Below are 21,149 nucleotides of genomic sequence, written 5' to 3'. Positions count from 1 at the left end.
CTCTTCAGCTCAGGTTCTCCAGGGTGGCAGGTTGGGAATGAGGAAAGCAGACAGAGACAGAAGTTATGCAAAGCTGGTCATGGACTTAATAAGGGCTTGATTCTGTACCAACGAAATCAACAGGAGTTTGGCTCATGTTTGCAATGGGAGGTGGATCAACGCTTTATGCCAGCTGTTCCCTGTTGGGTAGGGATAATCCCTTTGAAACAAAATATTTAACTTGTTCTCACTCTGTTGATGTAAGAAGGCTTCTCATGATAATGCTTTCATGAGAATTAAAAGGTGTGTCCCATTTTTAATGTCAAATACTTCATTCCTCTAGTATATATTTGCCAATTCACCAAAAAATAAATAAATAAAATCCAAGAAATGAGACATCTATTAGCTACATGGGTTTACAAAAAGTGCTACAGCAATCTGAGGTGTAGGGTGTACCTTCTATTTGTTCTGTTTACCATGACAGTACTTGCAATTTCCTCAGATGGAAGATGCAGCAAGGAGCCAGGTTAGTTCAAACAGCTGCAACTGCGGAGGGACCCATGGGCAGATATAAAGTAGCCAGGGCCACTGTAGGCAAATAAGATGACAGAAAAATAAACTGCTAACTGTCATGAAGGGAGTCATGAAGAACAAAATGTGGGAACATTATCAGACAGACAGAGAAACAGGAGCTGAGGGAGGACAGTAATTATGATAAAATCAGATATGTTTGTCCCACAGTCTGGATCCAAGTACAGTATTTAGTCTCAGTTAGAATTGTATTTCTTTTCTATGTTTTACTGAGGAAGTGAGGCTCTGATACTGCTGGGGTTGTGTTATAGATCAGCAGCACACTGTGGCTATTTCTAGCTTCTGCATATATTGGCGAAGTTCACAGGCAGTGTGGAAGTGGGGCATATTTATCCCAGCCTTGGTTTGGTTCACTGTTTCTCACCCCTCTGGCTGAGATCCATTTGGCTAGCAGACTTGGAACATAATGTCTGCTAAGTTTTATAAAGCAATTACTTAATTTGAAAAGTCTCTTTGATTGCATTCTAATGAGATTTCCATAAAATATAGAGTTCTCCACCTACTCCTGGGAACTTTTGTTTACTCCATAAACTATGACGCTTTTCAAAAAGCTCCAGAAGACTTCAAGAGTGGAAGCTTCCAGAGACAGAGCTGTTTGGTCTGGCATCTGGGAACTGAGATTTCCATAGACTTACATCCTCCAGAAGCAGAAAATGTATGGAATTATTTGAGCTTAAGAAATTACGCCACCTGTACAGAATGAAGGGAGGAACTGAGAGAGACAAATCCAGGAGCTGCATCTTTGCTCTCTGTTCCAAAGAACATTCCCCTTACAGATTGTTATGGCTCTCCCAGCCCTAACTTAAATACTTGACGTTTCTGTCAAATACTATTTTAAAGTACTAGGTTGGCTGATTAGTTACTAAATATACTATATGCAGTAAATAGGAAATTGTGTAGTCCAGTGCTAGTCTTAGACCTTTCAGGTGTTTCTCCCTTGGCATTTAGAGTCAGTACATTGAGTTCCCTTATATTAACTTAAGCCACTTGGTAAGCAAGGAGTGCATGGCATTTTCACACTGGGTGCAGTGATTTCTGAGGTAGCGCAACTAGAACAGGGACGTTTTCGTTCCCTTAGAGCATCCCCCCCATCCCTAACAGATAGCTTTAGTGAAAGTGCTGTAAACACTGAGAAAGCAGTTCATGCCAAACAAAACAACTTAGACTACTGACTATAAATAAATGCATTTACCTTTAAACTTCTGTAAACTGGTCCTTTGCAATTGTCTCTGCCTGGTGCCTGTCTCCCAAAAGAGCTCTTCCACTCATCCTCCTTACTCCTTACCACAAATCAGCACACTCTGCACTGGAAGCAGAATTGATGTATTTGGCTTACACCTCTACTTCCATACCTCAGTTTGGGAAAGACTGCTGTAAAACCAACCCCCCTCTCCCTCATACATCCCACTTAAAATATTTGGATTTAAAAGCACATGGATACAAACAGTATGACAGGCACCTCGAACTACTAGTGAATATTTATAGCAGCTTCAGAAAGACAAAAAATATCAAAGTTTCTCCTGGATATTAGAATGGTTTTAACAGAAATGGGAAAGAAGAATAAAAAAAATAAAATAGTGCAGAAATAGACTTGTTTAGAGGACAAGCTGCCTGAAGAAGGGGGAAAAAAAAAAAAACAAAAAAACCAGAACAGCAAAAAAAGTACTCATTAATAAACACAGTGGAACATATTTAGAAGAGCACCCCATGGAACCCATGTAACTTATTTTATAGTATAGAGCTCAGGTGGGACACAGCAGGAAAAGTGTTGATTTAGAGAACTGATTCCTCACTTCCAACAAATTACAGAACTGCTTCATTCTTCAGCAGATTGGAACTGCTTCTGATCTCTGAAATACGAGGCTGGTAGAGCTGCAGACATTTCAGGAGGATCACCTGCTTTACACCACAGTGACAGCAGAAGTTGGTCTATTAGATTTAATAAAAGCAGGTGCTCCAAGTTTTACTTTTTTTTTTTTTTTTAATTATTATTATTTTTATTACAAGGTGGCAATTTTTACCCAACCAAAGCCTGAGGACTCACCCACTTATGTGGGCAGAGGGTGCACAGTCTGGAGCGCAGGACTGGGCCTCAGATATACAGAGCTGGAATTGTACTTTCTTTGATTATGCACTATCGTGATGGAGGCAGCCTATGCACAAACCAGATAACACTGCTCTTCTTCCTGCAGGAAGTTTAATTTCTTGCTAATTAAAATGGGTGTGTTTGAGAATGACAAGAATTAGGGGGAAAAAAAAGCACAAGTCCAGCACATCTAAAATCACACAACCAAATAGTTAATGAGCAATGAATCTTAGCTCGGACAACCACCATGCTCCTGTAACTGCTGTATGCTTTTCTTTTTAATAATAATAATAAAATATTACTGAGGCTGAAAATAACCCACTGCAGCTAAAGAATGGCTGTTTAGCAAACCATTATTTCCAAAATAAACTACTGATACCCTGCTGTGATCCACTATCTGCCGAGCTGAGTTCCTCCTGTCTCTCCTTCTCCCAGATGCTGTCTGTGTTGCTTACTTTACCTCTTGGCATGCATCAGGGCAGTGACATGTGACAAGGTGAAGCTTAGGGCAGCTCATAGTCATGGCTTACAACAACAACAACCTGCAATAGTGGAAATGCAGCAGCTCAGAGTTCACTCCGTAGGCATCATACAAATATTGCCAATCCCCAACAGCCACAGAACAAGAAGGTTTGGTGCAGGATTAGCAATCCTATCTGCTAAGTGTTTGAGTACTGAAAGACCTGGACACACATTCCTTGATTACAGGACATGTTAATGTAGGTATAGTCAGTTTCTGAATAAGTAGGTACAGAAATGAACATGAAGAAGGAAAAGCAGTTAACAAGAAAAAACAAAATAAAATAGTTATGCCACACCCTAGATCTATTAGAATTCTTTTTTGCTGCCAGTCCAATCCTTTTGTCTTAGTTTAGCCTTTAAGATACTGACACAAAGGAGATCCAAAAAAAAGTGAGACTTTTTGGAACTCAACAGATTCACTTAGACCATTTAAGAGCCAGACTCAAGAGGTACAGTTACTGTTTTTATGCCTCTACTAGCCTTGGTCCATTCGTTTTACTGATTACTAAATCTTTCTTGTTGAAGACAAAGAATTCTACATAACTGCAGTGCTACCTTGACCCTTGGAACCCAAGAAGCTCTTCCAGGACCACATGAGTACAAAGCAAAATAAGAAAGTAAAAACTGCCTTGATTTTAGTGCTTAATACAGAAAGCTATCTTTGTTGAAGGCCACTGTAATGCTTTGGACTACAGATACAAAAAAGCCATAGATACACAAAACAGTTTCAAACACATGATGAAATTTGCCATCTTACCCACTTAGATTCTGAATCAGTAACTTTATTAAACTGTGTGGCTTACCAGAGGATTTCCAGAGAATCATTTGACTTGCATAACTGCCATTAGCTGTACCCATAAAGAGCCACTTCTAAAACTGTATTAAATTGATGAGCCTTTCCCAGATAGGTGAAAGTTGGGTAATGGAACTTAAACACAAAGTCCCTAGCAGGAATTCTGCAGCACAGCTGCAAAGAGTATGCCAAGGGTCCTGGCACCTAAATGTAGGAGGCCAGACTCCCTCAGCTGAAAGCCATCTGATTAATTAGATGTCAATCACAAAGCAGGACGTATTTTCAAGACATAGTGGACATTAGCCAATTATCTGTAGAAAATCACGTGATTCATTCTCAGAATTGGAATTAAAAAAAGATTGGATTTCACTAAATCAGTCATCCTATCTGAAGGACTGTGTTTCTCAGTGTACCCAAAGGCATCTGCTGACTCCCACAGGTAGCCTCAGTGCAAGATCTCCCTCTCAAGAGTGAGGGAACCATTTATAATTGATTTTTAGCAGAAATCAAAATTCAGATTATTTCTCTAGAAGACTGTTTCTCGGTTACACTATTTTCAACTTTTGTTCTCACGCTGACTGTTTTTCAAGCTCAGTCTATCATTTGTGATCTATCTTACAGCCTTCCACAGTCAATCAAATTTGTGAATGTGTTTGTATTCCTCAGTATTTCCCATGGAGTTTAAATGGTTTTAGATAGTATGGAACAAACACGCAAGCCTATCTGATATAAACCCTCATGGCCTTTTGCCAAAACATGTGTTGTTGCTGTTGTCCTGTTTTGCTATGGTTAACTATTTCTTCCATTACATCTAGCAGAAGGGATAACACAGGCTATATTTGCTGAGAAGCAATTTCCCTATAAATCAGACCAATGCAATGGCTCTGCTTCCTCAGCTAAGACTGTCAGAATTGTCACCTTAACCAGCCTTGTCCCATCTGCCCACCTGTGCAAGTGTCATCATAGTCACACCACTGCAGCCAGGATGTCTTGAGAAAACAGTCCTGCTGGACAAGTCTAATATCCATGGTCACAAATTTTTAATGATAGTTAAAACATGTTCATAGGTAAAAAAAAAAAAAAAAAAAAAAAAAAAACATACACACGAAATGGACACTCAGGAAGTGTAAGGTGTTATAAATACAGATGCTGGCATTAACACAATGTCTTATATTCTGAAAAGAAAAGCATAGCATCTTCTTTAAAAAACAAAACCTTTTTTATAAAACAAAGCAAAATCATTTATTCACTGATGTTTCTAAGCTATTTGTGCTCAGTCCAGCTCCTGTCAGCTTATCACAAGCTGCATATTTTCATTGCAATCTACTGCACAGCATCACTCCAGCTCATCTGGTATTTGTTATGTGAAAACAAGATGGATTTCACTAATTTGCTTCACTCCTACCCTACAACAATCCCAGTGTGTAGAACCCCCTTTCTCTCTGTTACATTGATGGGACAGTGGTGCTAAGTCAACTTCAACATCTCAGTCATGCACCATCTCCTCTGTCAGCCCCTGTGTTGCTCACTGGGATGCTTTATGTCTTGTCCACCAAATGTCACAGCATGGAAGGGAGAAAGGTCAGATGGCCTTACTGGTAGTGCTCTATTTTGAAAAATCTTCCAGTCATGAATGTGGGGCCTCCAGGACCTCCTGGTGGTTTTGAAATGGCTGAGGCAGGTGAACTAACCTGATTTTGGAGTAATTAATTTATCTAGATTATTACAGTCAGGTACATGCAGGTGCATATTGTAATTTCAGTATGGTTTCCTCATCACCAAGGGCAGAAAAGAACACAGAACCTAAACAATGCAATTACATGCTTTTTAAATAGGAAACAAAGACATTTCAAGACCAGATACAGTATCAGTGGTTATTAGCAAATCTTCATACCAACAAAAAATATATATCAGTGATACTCTCCAAATAAATGGCTGGGCATTTAAGCTAAATCTTGTTTGGCACAGTGCAGGTGGGAACTCCAGATGGACGAAAGCCTGGGGGGAAAGGCATGTCTGCCTACAGAGTAATTGTTAATAGTGAACTGAGATTTTATATTTTCTCCTTCCACTTTGCATCTTTATCACTAGATTCTACCTCCTCTTTTCCACATAGGTGTCATATCATTTCATCCGTGTATTTCCATGGTTGATTAAACCAACTAAGAGATTATCTACTTGTCCCTCTGATCTACTAGGGCAGGTCTCATTGCTAGGCCTCTGCAGACAATCAGCTCTGCAAAGCGTTCTTGCTCTACAGCTGTCAGGACTAAAATTCTTCAGCTATATATGTTTTTCCAATTATAAGTCAGATTACACATTCTGATTAGTGGCAGCAGGAATTTTACAAAAGTAGGAAATTCCTATCACTATATGGTTACATGACTTCATACAGACCCACATGCATACATACACACATTCTTTAGTAAAGAAATTATTTTACCATAATATTTCTAATTCTGTGTTTTAACACTGCATCTGAATCAGAGTGAAGTCCAGACAGTGAGTCTGCTTCCTGTTTGCTCTTACGTGTTGCTTCTATGGCAAAATGGTTGACAAGAGAGGAGAAACACTTTAAAGTGTTCTGACAGCCTCTGTCAAGGAGATCCCATAGGCACAGACAAATGTTTCCTTTTTTCCTCCCAGGCCTTGCAGTTTAAAGCACCAAAGGGTTCATTGCTGTTCCCTTCTTATTCAAAACCCATATGAAACCACTAGAGGATATTGTGAAATGGCATAGACTACAATGTCTTCAATATCCTGATGACACCAAGCTCTATGTCTCCTTTTCATTGAAGCCATATGTTACAGCTTCCTTGTGTCTAGCAGAGATAAGACATGGATGAAAGCCAGTTGGCTAGAGCTTTCTATAGATAAGATGAAGGTAATGTATGGGCCTGGCAAGGAAAATGGTTTTAAGTTGACAAAAATCTGCTTTCAAAGTTGAGGGAGATTCCCATTGTCAAAATACACAGGGGATTTACTGCCTCCTACCTCCTCCTGGAGTTCCAGCTACAAAAGTGGCCCAACACCCTTTGTCCCTTGCTTAACTTTACTCACTGGCTCTCAGCTGACCAGTCTATGTATTCAGAAAGTTGTCAGGCATACAAGGTCAACAAAGGCCCTGCTTTGTCTGTGTCATTACTTCCATATGTTTCCTGGCCTGTTCATAAAGATGTCCAGTGACAAAGGCGCTACCCCTTCCCGACCTACTGCACTATGCCATGGAATTCCAAAGGAATACCAAGTATTTCCTAATGATTAACAGACATCTTTCTTACTGCAGTTGAAGCCTATAGGTACTCACTTTTCCCCAGGAATGTAAGAAGGGGTTGTTTTCTTTTTCTTCATGTAGCTGAAGACCTCTTGCTTAGGTTAGACAACCTCAGATCATTCAATCTTTCCTCACAGACAATTTTTTTAGACCCCTGATTATTCCTTTTGCTCTCTTCTCCAGCTGGACTATATTTCTTGAAATGCAAGTTCCAAAAGGAGGTAATGTTAAATCAAGTGACTTCTTAAGCTTCTGTTAGTAATAAGTGGGCAGCAGCACTGTCTTTTCTCTAGATCCCTCCAGCATATTTACTGGGTGGAGGAACTTTGCTTGCTATCTCTTCTGCGGTATGATAGCAAATGGACTAGCTGCACTCAGACCCAGCCCCCTGCCAGCAAAATTACTCTCCTAAAGCACAAAGACAAACATTTCAACTAAACCCAGTAAATTCTTTGTTCACTTTCCAAATTCACAACAACATTTTGGGTAATACCAAGTTCCTCAAAGATGTACATGTTTTTTTTTCTTGCAACTTAGAGCTCTCCTGTTAAGTATTTAGCCTCTCTCCCATTACATCAGCTCTCTTTGTCTTTAGTTAGTCCCACTGTTAGGTAGAACCTTTCTGCTATAAAGTATTCTGTCCTGATCCTCTCATGTTCAAAGCTGCTGATTCTTCCAAAAGCTTGAGTCTTTATTCCTACTTTTAAAACCTTTCCTTAGTCCTTGCAGATTTTTTCACTCTTTTGTTTTGTTTTTCAGAATTGGAGAAGCAGGGGGAATTAATTTTCTCAGCCCATGTGAATAGCTGATCACCAAAGTTAACAATCCACCACTGTTCCTTGACTGGCTGGTTTGGGACCTGGTCCTGTCAGTTCTATGATGCAGCCATTCTCTGAGCCCAGTAATAGACAAGATATAGACACACATACCCAGCAGCCTCCAAGTTGGGCTGATGAGAGAAATGGGTCCATTCCTGTCAGATGCAGATTTCATCATTTGCATATGTCTCATGTCTTTTATTTCCACAGTGCTATGCTATCGCTACAGGACCAGAAGGAGCCTTCTCAGAAGCTTTAACTAATACAGGATAAGGCTGCTTACTTTATTATAGGGCAGAGAAGAATAAATTAAAAAGGACAAATTACATGTGTTCTTCACACTTTGCATGAGCTGCCAAAAGCATGCTGGCCTGAGCACACTGATGCCTGGCTTTCTTCAAGAAAAGCGAATTAGGGACATATTCACTAATTTGAGTAAAGTAGCTCTGTAAGCAGAGCACTGCAGCTCTTGGTATGGCTCACCCCTGTGTCCCATAAAAACAGGGAACTCGGAGAACCAGAAACTGTTTGGCAAATAAGTAAAAGAATAAATGAAACTAATTTTATACAAGGATGGGGAGTATGACCAAACGAGCAATGCTGGTCACTTCTTAATTACTCTATCTGCCAAAGAGACAGGCAATATTTATGCAAATTATACAGTCTCCATGTAGCACAAAGAAGTTACTGTTCTTTCTCCCTCCCCCTAAATGAAATTTATGATTATGCAATTTATTAAATTCTTCTCTCACATGTGGAAATAAAATAAAAATAAAAATAAAAATCAACACACCACAGAGAAACACAAGAGGCATCCAGATGATACAAACAGCATGTCAAGGCTTCATGCACATACCAGGTGTTTTAAAAGGGGAAGCGGATACTTCAGAAAAAATCCTGATTGTGTTGGTGTTCAGGTTAAACTGCCCAGAGAGAGAACTAACATGTTCTTGAATCACTGGTGGGGATTTTCAGTGGCTGTAGTGCCATTCATGGAGCTGTTACCCAGATCTGCAGTGTGAACAGCCAAGATCTCATGGCCTTCTGATTAGATCTAAGAGGAATGCTGTGGGACCATTGTGTTTCATAACTTGGGATTACAAACTGTATAGTGACCATCTCATTAATGAACATATAAATGTCTTTAGAATAAACAACAGCTCTAAAGAACTGTGGGCTTTATTATCTGCACACTGGATTCTTTTCCAGTGTTTTAGGAAAAGAAGCATGCAAATTTGCAGACCTTGAGGTTTTCTATAGAAAGTTGTGGTTAAAAAAGAAATGACAACAGACTCGCACTCAAGGGAAAAAGGCAGTATGTCTAACTGCAAAGGACGGCCTGGGTAGATGTAATGTTACAGTTATTTTTCTACTTCCTTTATGATTAACCGAAGACCTTATTTTGCTGGATGCTGAATGCCCTAAAGTCCCATTATACGTCTCAGGAAAGAACCTTAATGTTTTTTTTAGGACCCATATCTGTACATATAACACAGCCTTTGAAGATCAAAGGAATTTTTTCTTTGCCTCCATTTGTTGCTTTCTAGTTGACATGTTCCTATATGGACACTCAATCCCCATATATCAGTTGTCTAATCAGAGACATAATAACATCCTCAATGATAAAACTCTGGAACATCTATGAAAGTCAGAAGTGTGAGGAACAGATCTCAGATGATGCAGATGCGGTCATTGCTGTATGATCAAGATAAGCAACATTGCAAGTTCATTTTTTGTATGCTAAATAAAATAAAAATGTCAATATTTACACATAACCTTCAAGGCTCTTACATTTGCAGCTCTTTAGTATTCAGTGCAGACCACATTTTCTTTAGTCCGTTACCAACAGCTTGGAAATTTAGTTAGAGGACGCAACCCAAATGTTCCTCCAAATGTTGTTTCCAAATGGTCATCTTGAAATATGCTGTTTAAAAGGATGAAACCTTTATGTGAAGATATAAGAGCCCATGCACAGAGCAATAAAAACTGCAGGGAAATCATCTGAAGATTAAAACCACTAATGATAAAGATATTACTGTTAGGCATAGTTTAATTTGTTGGTAACTAAATTACCAGAGGCTTTTACAGGCTGCTTGGAACCTAACTATTGTGTAGTGCACATTCAACCTCTAAGTGTACAGTGACACAAACAAATAAAAGCGATCATAACAGTTGAAATGTAGTTAGAGACACAATTGAGAACATCTGTATTGTAAGCAGAAATAAATTAGAAATACAGAGGTGTTTTGTAGCTGTGAAACTGAGGGATAAAAAAATAACCTACAGCACCTGGATTAAGCAGTTATAAATAATGTATAAAGGAAAAATCTCATTACCCCCTGTGTAAACTCCCCCCCAATGAAATATATTTTATGAATGTTGCATCACAGTAATAAATGCAGCATTTGTTTTCCCCATAAACTTTCCATTTCATGACTATAAGATAGTTTGGATTTGAAAATAATGGCCAACGAATGTACTGTTTGCAGGATTAGTTTCCCTCAACAAGCAGCTTTGAACTGACCTTCAGTTTTTTGGGCTAAAGAGCAGAGACTTACACAGGCTTAGCAGAACTCATCTTTGTGCCGACAAAGCTGTTGCAGAGCTGTACTCGTCTTGCAACAGAACAATACTGTATAAACAAATCCAATAGCACCACTAGAGAGCATTTAGATGCTGAGCCTTGAATGTTGTAATTGCCTGATATCATGGAAGACTTTATGAGATTATGCTAGATAAAGGCTGTATATGAATGTAGAAAGTTTTTCCTTGTAAAAAGCTAGGTCTTACAGCACAATGCTGCGCACTGCAGGATACTCAGTTTCTACTAACGTTAAAAAGAGCAAATGCTGTAGAAAAACTAGAAAGCTTCCTTTCAAGTTTCCAGACTCTCTTTACAAATATTCACAGTTCTGTGTAAAGACACCAGGATAGATTCCTCTCTTATGTTAGTTTTACACTCAGATAGCTTTGCTGAAGCACTCAACAGATTAGTTCTAGATTTAAGCAGTGTATTGCTGTCAAGCTGCACCACTGGCTTTCCTACTGAAGGTACCTCGATTACCCACACATGAAAAGGGGTCAGCTGCCTGATGATACAGGGCAGCAATCCCTGATCCCCTTGGGAGATGCGCTGAATCATCCGTACACCTGATACACAATCACCAAGCCACACTGTGGTGAAATGGGGGTAAGGATGGGTATGGAGAGCAACAAAGGAAGTCAGCATCTGGAGTCAAATTGAAACCTAACAGATTGTAAATTAAAAGGATAAGAACTTCCCACTGGCTGAGAGAGATAAAATGTCACAAACATAAAAACATTATAGAGTTAGGTTTGAGGCTGGAGTGCTTTCCCTTTTATGATTAATGATTGGGCTCAATCGGGATGGGAAACGCAAAGCAAAGTTCCTCTTGAACTAGCTTAAAAATGCCACAGCTAAAGAAAAAAAAATATAGTAACATCAATTTGAAAAAAATAACAAAACAAAAAACCATCTACTAAAATGTAAAGGTCAGGAAGGATTTGGGTGTTTTTAAATGCTGTCTTGAAGAAATTTCATAAAGGTTAAGATGTCATGTAGTTTCAGAGTTACGGGCACTGGAGGGGGGTCCTTGAGTGCCAGCTATTCCTCGGGCCACTCAGTGACTGTGAGCTGCGGTGACAGTGGACAGTGGGAGGCTGGCGGATCAGAAGATATCCCTGCCGCTGGGGAAAACCATGCCTTGCTCCCAAAAGAGCGAAGAGCTGAGTGGATATTTCAGCATCTGAGATTCAGGCAGTGTGTAACACACCAAAACATGCCTTAGTAACACCACAGTACCCTAATTTAAATTACTCAGTGTGCACATATACAGTGTTCAGCCTCCTCAACTTGGTGTGCTGTGCCCAGGAGGAGAGGGAGAAAGATATGCAGGGATGTCACTCAGAGCTCAGCCAGCTTCTGGTGGCAGTCCCCTGTGCAGCACAAGTGGCTTAGAGCAACACATTGACCCCTTGTGCTTCCTCCTCCCCCTGAGCACATGGCTGAGCAGGGCAGAAAGAACCCTCAGTGCTTCTTTTATAAGTTTTACAGATGAGAGCGGGGAAAGCTGCACTACTGAAGAAGGGTCTGAAAGATGACCCCAGTTGCTTGTGCTCTGCCCTCTGTGAGATCCATGACCCCACCAGGACAGACCAGGTCCTTCCTAGTCCTCCACTCTTATTTCTCACCTTCTCTGGTTAGTCTTACTCCCCAATTATGGCTCATCATCTGGCCAAGTGACCCTGCCTACTACTACAGAGCAGTTTGGGGAATTAAAGGCCAAACCAGTACAGTTTCATTTGGATGGCCAGGGGTTCCCCCCAGTGAGTGCTACCAAGAGTTCACACAAAGGGACCCTGAACATAGGGAAAGCAGAGACCAGCTCTGAGTAAAAGAAATCTATTTCAACAAGTCAAGAATTTCACCTGTAGACAAAAGGTGAACTAGAAAAAGGTGAACTATTTGCCTTGAATTTCCAAGCAAATGCTACACAGAGACCATGAGATAACAGACAGAGAGAAAAAGCCTAGAAAACCTATTCTTGTTCTGGAAAAATGTTACAAGGAGGGTAAAACACCACAAATGTCAATTATTTCAGGAATAGAAATAAAAGATGGGAATTATTAAAATGTTATCAAAACCCATGTTCATTACCAATAAGTTATATTTTTCCAACTGGGAATTTAATTAATAAAATTAAAAATTAATAAAATGATATTAAGTTTTTTAGCCCTTATCCTCCTTCTCCTGCTTCTTCTTTTGCTCTTTCTCTTTTCCTACCCCAACCTGCTACATGCTTCCAGTGTGAGGTACCACATGCCCTGTTCCCAACCCTCTCTGTCAGCTCTCAATGCCTGCTAGAAGGGGAACAGAAGAAAACTCAGGTCTGTTTCCCTGAGGACTTACTGGGCTGTGAGATCCTGCTTAAAAACTTTCTGCTTCTGAGGAAGAAGTACACCAAGTAAGGACAGGACAAGACAGCTTCAGAAACCTGGATAACCAGTCCTGGGGTGGGAAGAAGAGAAGAGCAGTTCAATGTTCATTACCAGCTGCAGGACAAAAAGCCCAATGTTGGTTTCCCAGTCCTTCCTCAGTGTGGGCAGCAGAGTTCTGAGCACTACATCTCTGAGCACTTGTCTTTGTAACACTCTGAAGAGTGTCATGCAAAATTACAGCACTGTAAAAATAGTTACTAAAATAATAAATAATAATGCCACCAAAACCTCCCATAGTGCTGAGTTTGTTTCCTTGGTTTATGTAACTGCTTGGTTCCTCAAAACCATCCTCCAAAAGTCACTATTTTTTTCTGCTAGTGTAATATATGCAATTATTTCTCTGAAAAGCTGAAATGCTCTGTGTTAAGTAGTAAAACAAAGCATTGCACATCAAGTGTTAGAAACAGCAGCAGTGCAAATAATTAGCCTTTACAGAAAATAAATGCATCTTTATCATTCTTGGAGAAAACTGAAAAAATAAATAAAACCATTTCTCACTTAGTGAACGAAACCACTTTCTTTTGTGAGATGTTCACTGTGTGCACCTGGGTGGTAAAAGGCAGAAAACCCTGACTTGTGCCCACACACAAAGGGACTCACAGTATCATCTTCTTTTCTTCAGTCTCCAAGCACTTGCTGTGCATCCTCCCTGCCTCTGGGCCACCAGCTCACACAAACTGTAGTTTTATTTATAGTTTCCCTCAATAAATAACTGGTATTTGAACACATTTGTCTTCTGTCCTTCCTTTTCTCTTCCTCTCACTGACACAGATGTATATATGTACATTATGTATGCACACATATTCAAAACATTCACCTCTACTTTGTTCTTGAGTTTATTGTTAAAATGATGCTGTAAAACATTATTGGGGCATATTTTTCTATCTGAAACTGGCTAGCTTTTTCTGTAACAGCTGCACTCTAGATTTTAATTAAATAATACCACTTGCGCCTTATTTAACTAAGCCAGCACATCTTCCTTATGTTCGGGTATATTAATTTCATTCTTTTTTCTAATGAATAGGTTTTTATTTTGATATGTAACTCTCTATATCACAGGAAACCTTCATGTCAGTGTCATATTATATATGTATATACAGAGGTATTGTTATTGCCAGAGTAAATGCTGGCTACATTTTCAGCAGGCTCAATACACTCCAACAGGTTTGTACTTGGAAAATGAATATGGGGCTGGTCAGACCATGCCTTTAGCTCCCTGATTTGTTGCTGCACTACAGGCAAGAACCTGAAGGCCACCTTTCTGTGTTCCCCTCAGATCATCATCATCATGAAGAGTAATCAGCCTCCAGAGTCGCCATCTCTGTCGCTGATGTTATTCAAAGAGAGATTTTAGGGAAACTGATAATCTACATGCATGATTAGAGCAGTGGATACGCATGTGGCAGAGAAACCCTCCCGAGAAGCTCAACACCTGCAAAATATCCTACAAAAGAGCAAAAATAAATGTGCATTGTTGCACATTTGTGTAAATGCTGCTACTGCTTTGTCTTTGGAGGCAGCAGAAGACTCCTCACCATAAATATCATATACACTCCCAACAGGAACAATCAGAGCTGGCTGCCTAGAGCTGCAGGGTAGGAGCAGGCCCTGGTAGGGTTTGGTGCAGGCAATGGAGAACAGAGGCTATTTCACACCACTGCAGCAGCAGCCTCAGCTAAGTCTGTAACTTAAAGTCATAAAATGTATACATTTGCATCTATAGAGAGGAAATCTGCAGTTTCTGAAAGAGCTGTGAAGATTTTCTCAGCCATTGCACAATTTGTCTCCATGATATTATGCTTCCAGTATCATGTACGGCGCATCCTATCTGTCATCAAAGTCAATCTCAACTGCTGCTTGACATGGCCTTAATCAAGATGGATAAAAACCCAGTAATAAAGGTACTGCTGCCCCCAAAAGCGAAGTTGACACAATTGGCTGGTATGTTTATTTAAATGGCTCATATCTATCCTGTTAGCACATTCCAAATTAAAGTCCACATTGTTTATTTTGAAGTGAAATTTGGGCTCCTGCTCTCCTTTGTTTATGAATGTCTGTGTTTCTGACAGCTGACAAAGGGCACGCTGAAGATTTACAGTACCCACAGCTGCTCGTGTGTTGCACTGGGACTTTCCCCACATAACTTTGTTCTACTTGCCCCAGACAGAGAAATGTACTCATTGAGCAGCCCCAGAGGGAGCCGAGTCCTGCAGAGAAAAGTGCTTGTCTTACCCTGGTATTGCTTTTTGTTTCACTCTGAAAAATTTGCTGTATTCAAGCCTAGCAACAGTGTTCCTGAGACGAGATGATGTCCTTCCTCAAGTGCAATACACAGGAACAGGTACAGTACTGGCTTCAGTGTGCTTCAGTTCAATAGCAATTTTTATACCCACTAACTCTGACACTAGGTCACACTAGTGTCACAGCTTGAAATGTGTGTAGAATTATCTATACCATATACCCCATGTATATTTATATCAAAGTAATTCCATTGACTGCTGCAACTTTAAAGACAGCCAACCTAGAGACTCTTCCTTTTCCAAGTCCAAGTCCTATTTCCATTGGCAGGATGCTGTCTTGCATACCAACTGGAACAAAGCAAGGACAGATGGAGCAGTTCCTCACTGAAACACCCAGAATCTTTGGCTCCAGACCAAAACTTTGTAGCTTTTGCCCAACTTTGGTCGGTAAGCTTCACAGCTTTATACTAGTGGCACGACATGAAGATCTATGTTGTTCAACAACTTCATATATTTCCTTTATTGTTATTAACTTAGTGTTCAAAATCCCTATAAGGTGGGTATGGCAGCATCATATTCTCTCAAGTGCACACATGCAAAGAGGGGAAGCTACACATTTGCAATACTTATGTATCACATCACATCACCTAGTTTGCAGAAATTCTCACTAAGATTATCAGTAATAGGCTGGAGAAACACGTAAGTGTGCTACCTACAGGTGTGAGCCACACAGGAAGAGTTCTGGTGTAACTCTTGACTATTCCTAAGTGCTTATGGTCAAAACATGCCAGGGCATCTATCATTTGCTTTAGTAACTTTCAGCTTTTGGTAAATAAGGTTCTTTACCTTTATTCGGCAGAATGTTCATTTAAGGATACAATTAACGGTGACATCAGAAAAAGACATTTGTTACTTGGTTATTCATAAGACCTGATGAAAGGCAAAAGAAACCAAAACATAAAGACCTACTAAAAAGCTGCAAAGGAGAACAAAAGAAATATGTCAAGAGAAAATATGACAAACACACTTTATACATGTTTAATTTCTGTTGTTTGGGTTGGAAAACAGCTGCAGGTGTCCTCTAATTATATCACCATTTTCACAAATATCAACTGTCATATTTAATTTGTTGCATTTACCATTCAGCCTCCTCAAACAGCACACTTCTTTCATTACACATTTAGTGACAGAGTTTCTAACATTCAAGCTAACTTTCAAGCTAGTCAATTAATGCATTATTTACAAGTGAAATGTTATTAAAAACAGATTCTTAATTTACTAATGATTTAGTAGACCCCAGGCAATATTCCAATCTGTTTTTATTGAAATTGGAAGAACACTTAGAACAAAGGGGAAAGTAAAGTCAAGGATATTTTGGCCTATTCATCTGTGCTGTATTTTATGTGGTATTATGTCTACCCCTACATCTTCCCTCCCTTTTTATATTGTATTTTTAATACATAACCTAACCAGTTGCAGCATGATTGAGGGGAAAGGTCTATGAAAAATGAAAAACAGCACAAACACTATTGTGAGTTTTGTTTTTAAAAACCACCAGGCAGTCTGGAATGACTCAATACACATGTTCACCATACAATACAGCACATTTTGATTTACAGCGTTGTTCTAGCAGCACAGCAGGTTAAGAAGGTTAGAAGTCAAGGGAAATTAAATGTTATTAGCATTCCACCATTGTTGTGCTATACAAAAGTGAGTATGTAACTTTTCAAATCCATTTTTAAACTCAAATTTGTTTCAGAGTCTTTCAGTTTGTCAGAAACTTCTATAAGCATGTGTGTGATCCTTTGTCCTTCGCATTTTTTGTTCTTTATTCTCTCCTATCTGTGCCTGTTTCAGGATGGTCATTAATGACTAATCACACTCCCAGCTTCTCTGTTTGCCAAACTGCAGCCACCTACAATAACGCCATGTTGACATTCGCCATTTATGGCCACTTAATACAGGAAATATCTATGATTCAGTGGCAATACTAATCAGTCGCAAACACTAACCATCTGCATTTAAATGGTGACCACGATAGCTTCAAGGTACTTATTTCTTTGTTTGTTTTCATGTGGGAATAAACAAAATCAAAGCAGAAATTCACAGCTAGGTGTGTCAGTTACTCCCACAGGGGTAGTTTACCAACTACAGATACGCCCAAACCAAGCAGCTTCAGGTTGGCTTTACTGACACCACAGGGGATGCATGCTCCTGGGCTCTGGCTCTCACATGGATGCGATCCCCTAGCTCAGATCTAAGCGATATCACATTCACTGGGGCACCTACACATGTGTAAAGAGGCCAGAGCAGGTAATGTCTAATGTAGGCTTAGGTCTCTGCTTTGCTGCTTTGGTAGCTCCAGGGGCCTTGATGAAGTTAATAATGAGGTGAATGGGTGTTTCAGAGGGCAGATAGAGCCCCAAGGTCTGGTTGTTTCTACCCACATGAAGTTTGTGGCAGAAGAAACTTTGGATATGTGGGCTAAATATTACCACACCTAGCTGAATGAGAGCTTACCCAACTAGGTCTGCACCCCTGCAGCCTCCATAGCAGGAAAGCAGGGACAAACTTGAAGCCTTCTCTGTGCCTCAGGAGGTCATTTGTAAAGCAGACTTAACGGTACTTCTTTGACTTGCAAGGGTGGCACAGAGATAAATTAGGTACATATCTGGGATGATCTCCTTTATGATGGCAACAGGAATCACACGAACCAGTTATGTGGATCGGCACCTTTACCTATTAATGCCCAGTGTATTTGGAAGACCTCTCATATTGTCACACCTATGGGTGTACAGTCAGAAACATCAGGCTGACCATGAAATACCCACTTTCTGACGATGCCATGAGAGCTGCAGCCCATTTGGTCACCAGGCACACTGGGGTCCTGCCCAGGTAACTGGGCACCCAGTGTAGCTCTGGTTTCATTGTGCAGGGGCTGGTTCAGAGCAGGGAGAAGAGTCTCCCACCAGTACCAGTCTAGTTTCATTTGTGTGGAGGATATGGGGCTCTGGATTTCCAAGTCCCTGCTCTCATTCTTGCTGATGAGCTGTTGTGCTGGATCATTGCAAAAGAAGTCATCAGAAAGTTTCAGACTTTGCAAACTAATGCTCTGTTTATTCAACTTTCTAATCATTCCTCTGTACTATCTGTGTTTCACATACCGTGAAACTGCACTACACTGTGCAATTGAATTAGTTGTACAGTGACTCAAAGGCATTAAACAATGACTTTGATATTTTAAGTACTGTCTAGGAGGGATTTTTAATTCTTTCCTCGTAATGAAACAAGCAACACAAGAAAAATACCCACAGTTACACAACTTTGAAACATTGATTTTCTTTTCCATTCTGGGTAGACCCCTTTGACACAACAAAACAAACAAAAAAAATATATATCCTTAAAGCACTCAGATTGCTCAGTAGCAGAATAAAAATAAAACAAGCACTGACACACAGTTTTAATGCCACCCAGAAACACAAGAATTAAGACCCTGTTTTTATTTCCACTTTCTAAGATCATGATATGTACTGCAAAGGCAAATTGTATGGGAAGCTTTCCAGATACTGCCAAGCCTATGGGCATGGATGTCCAGATTGCTTTAGCTGCAGCTGTATCTGCAGCCTTAGTGCCTATTGCCCCAGATACAGGGTTGGATAGCAAAACACAGGTATTTGAACTGTTTGGGGTAAGCCAGTTTGTTGTGTCTGATTGTGTCAGACCTGTTGGTCACTGAGTGCCCACACAAGTATCTCAGCTGGCAGCTAGAGGAAGATGCGAGTCTTCATCAAGGAAGCAGTGACAGGCTGCTGTAAGGGAGCAAGCCTGCTGCTGGCACTGCTACAGCTGCAGGAGGGCACAGACTGCATGACTCCCTCTAGCTCCTATGGAAAGCAGAGGAAGAAGAAAAGAGGAAAGCACTGCTACGCTGTTCTTGCTAGGTCAGCTGGGACCCCAAGGATGGGGCGAAAGCAAACAGCTACTGTGTGGAGCATGGGGCTGAGGTGGGCCCTGAAATGCCACCCTCATTCCATAGGCAGCAAGGAGGCCAGCTGCTGCTATGGCGTGAACTGTGCAGGAGAGCTAGTTCTTCCATTGACAAAATTTGGTTCTCCTGGTAGGTTCTAGCTGGAGACTGCAGGAAGTGGGGGTGGAAAGGGGAAAATGAGTGAAGCAATACCATGAGACTGTTGGCATTAGCTGTTAACAGCACAGGGCCAGGCACCTAAGTGATGACTCACATCTCACAATAAATACATGAATAGTTGTTGAAAGCTTGTTTGACTTTCACAAAGGGGTTTAAGCAAACATTTGTTTGTTCATTAGTCTTGAGCAACACTTTTATGGCAGGAGATGAATTAAACCTTAACATATATCTGCAACCAAGATATCTGGTTGTTTCACAGATTAAGACACAAAGCAATGCACAGTTTACACAGAAAGGCCTTGAAATACCTGTAATGGAGTGAGATACAGTTATTGGACTATAGCATTGTGAATCTTCATTCTCTTGAAGGTTAGTTGGGATGCCATGTCTCTGAAGATAAAGCCTTAAGGGGCCCAGTTCTGCTGCCGCCTGTGTGTCTGTACCAACTTCCAGATTCCCTAGCTAGTTTTGAAAAGCATCTGAATGAAATCTGCTTCATTAATTAAGTTATACTGGTGCATGGGAAAGTATCACCATACACAAACTCCTCAAGACAGATCACAGCACAGACTGCTCAGTGTTGCATCTGGAAAATATAATTCAAATAGGAAACTCTTTTCCCCAAATATCCTGAGCTGGCAGCATCACAGCCACAACATTTGGATTGCCATGGCACTGGGCATGGCCAAGGAGCACTCATCAGGCCCTGGAATGTGTCTGTATGCAGGCCCTGCTGTCCTCTCAGCCCTTCTATGCTCCCTGGTCCCTGGGACATGCTGGCCCATGTCCCACTGTAGGGCAGAGGGACTGTGGGCTGCTCTCAGGGCCCCCCAGCTTGGGCTGTGGGGAGCTGCTGCTGCAGCTGGGAATCAGGAACTAGCACTCTGCCTCTATGGGTGAATGCAGGAAGAAGGTAAGTCAAGTCATTAAGAATGTCTCCCATCTTTTTAGCTGCTTATAATGTAGTTCCAGCAAAAAAAAACCAAAACCCACAAGTTTGGAAGTATATAGTTTTTTTTCAAGCTACAGAGCAGACCGGGAAGATGTTGTGTCTCAGTCCTCAGTGATGTAACACTGACTTCAGTGTAACCATCCTGATTTATACCTGTGAAGACATAACTATTCTCAAATGAATGAGTTACTCTTTGCCTCTCCACTCAGGGTAGGTTTTCTCCAGTGAGCAGTACTGCTCAGTGTAATGTTAGTTGTAACGAGGGTCAGCTCTAACATAATCACAGGCCCAAGGTCTCCAATTTATGTGCCTCTGTGTCTTCACCTCATCTCACCAAGTGATAACATAAAAGGTTACAACGTGCAAAGCAAAAAGCCCAAGTCGTTAACTTCCTGAACTTGAAAATTTTACATTCCTAAAATTATTGTAAGCACAACATACTTGTCATCCTATCCAGCTGATCCGAATGGAAGATGGCATGCAAATATTTGACAGCACAGTTACATTATCATCATAATAAACTTACACATGTATTCTGTATGACAACAAAAACTGTAGCCTACTTGATTTGGTATAATTCATTTCAGTATTTCAGATTTTCATTAGTTACACTAGAGAAAACTGCAGCTTTGGGGAAAATGATGACCAATATCTTTCAATGTCTCTGTGCACACACTGCAGTGCAGCAATGGGTTCTATCACTAAGGCCAATGCACATGGACTAAAAA

General features: G+C 40.5%; 1 long non-coding RNA gene across 2 annotated transcripts in view; it reads right to left on the bottom strand.

The window, feature by feature from the left end:
* Nucleotides 1-21,149, bottom strand: part of LOC107317510 — a 160,573-nt gene that overhangs the window by 39,056 nt on the left and 100,368 nt on the right. The window contains exon 1 of one of the 2 annotated variants that reach the window (XR_004308134.1): nucleotides 1,763-1,871. The exons of the other annotated variant lie outside the window; for it this stretch is intronic. This is a non-coding gene — a long non-coding RNA (uncharacterized LOC107317510). Of the gene's footprint in view, nucleotides 1-1,762; nucleotides 1,872-21,149 lie in introns of those variants that run through there. 2 annotated transcript variants of the gene reach the window in all.

Source organism: Coturnix japonica, chromosome 8, assembly GCF_001577835.2.
Source record: "Coturnix japonica isolate 7356 chromosome 8, Coturnix japonica 2.1, whole genome shotgun sequence".
Classification (NCBI taxonomy): Eukaryota; Metazoa; Chordata; class Aves; order Galliformes; family Phasianidae; genus Coturnix; species Coturnix japonica.
Note: the sequence above shows the minus strand (reverse complement) of the source record. Positions and strands in the feature narration are given on the sequence as shown.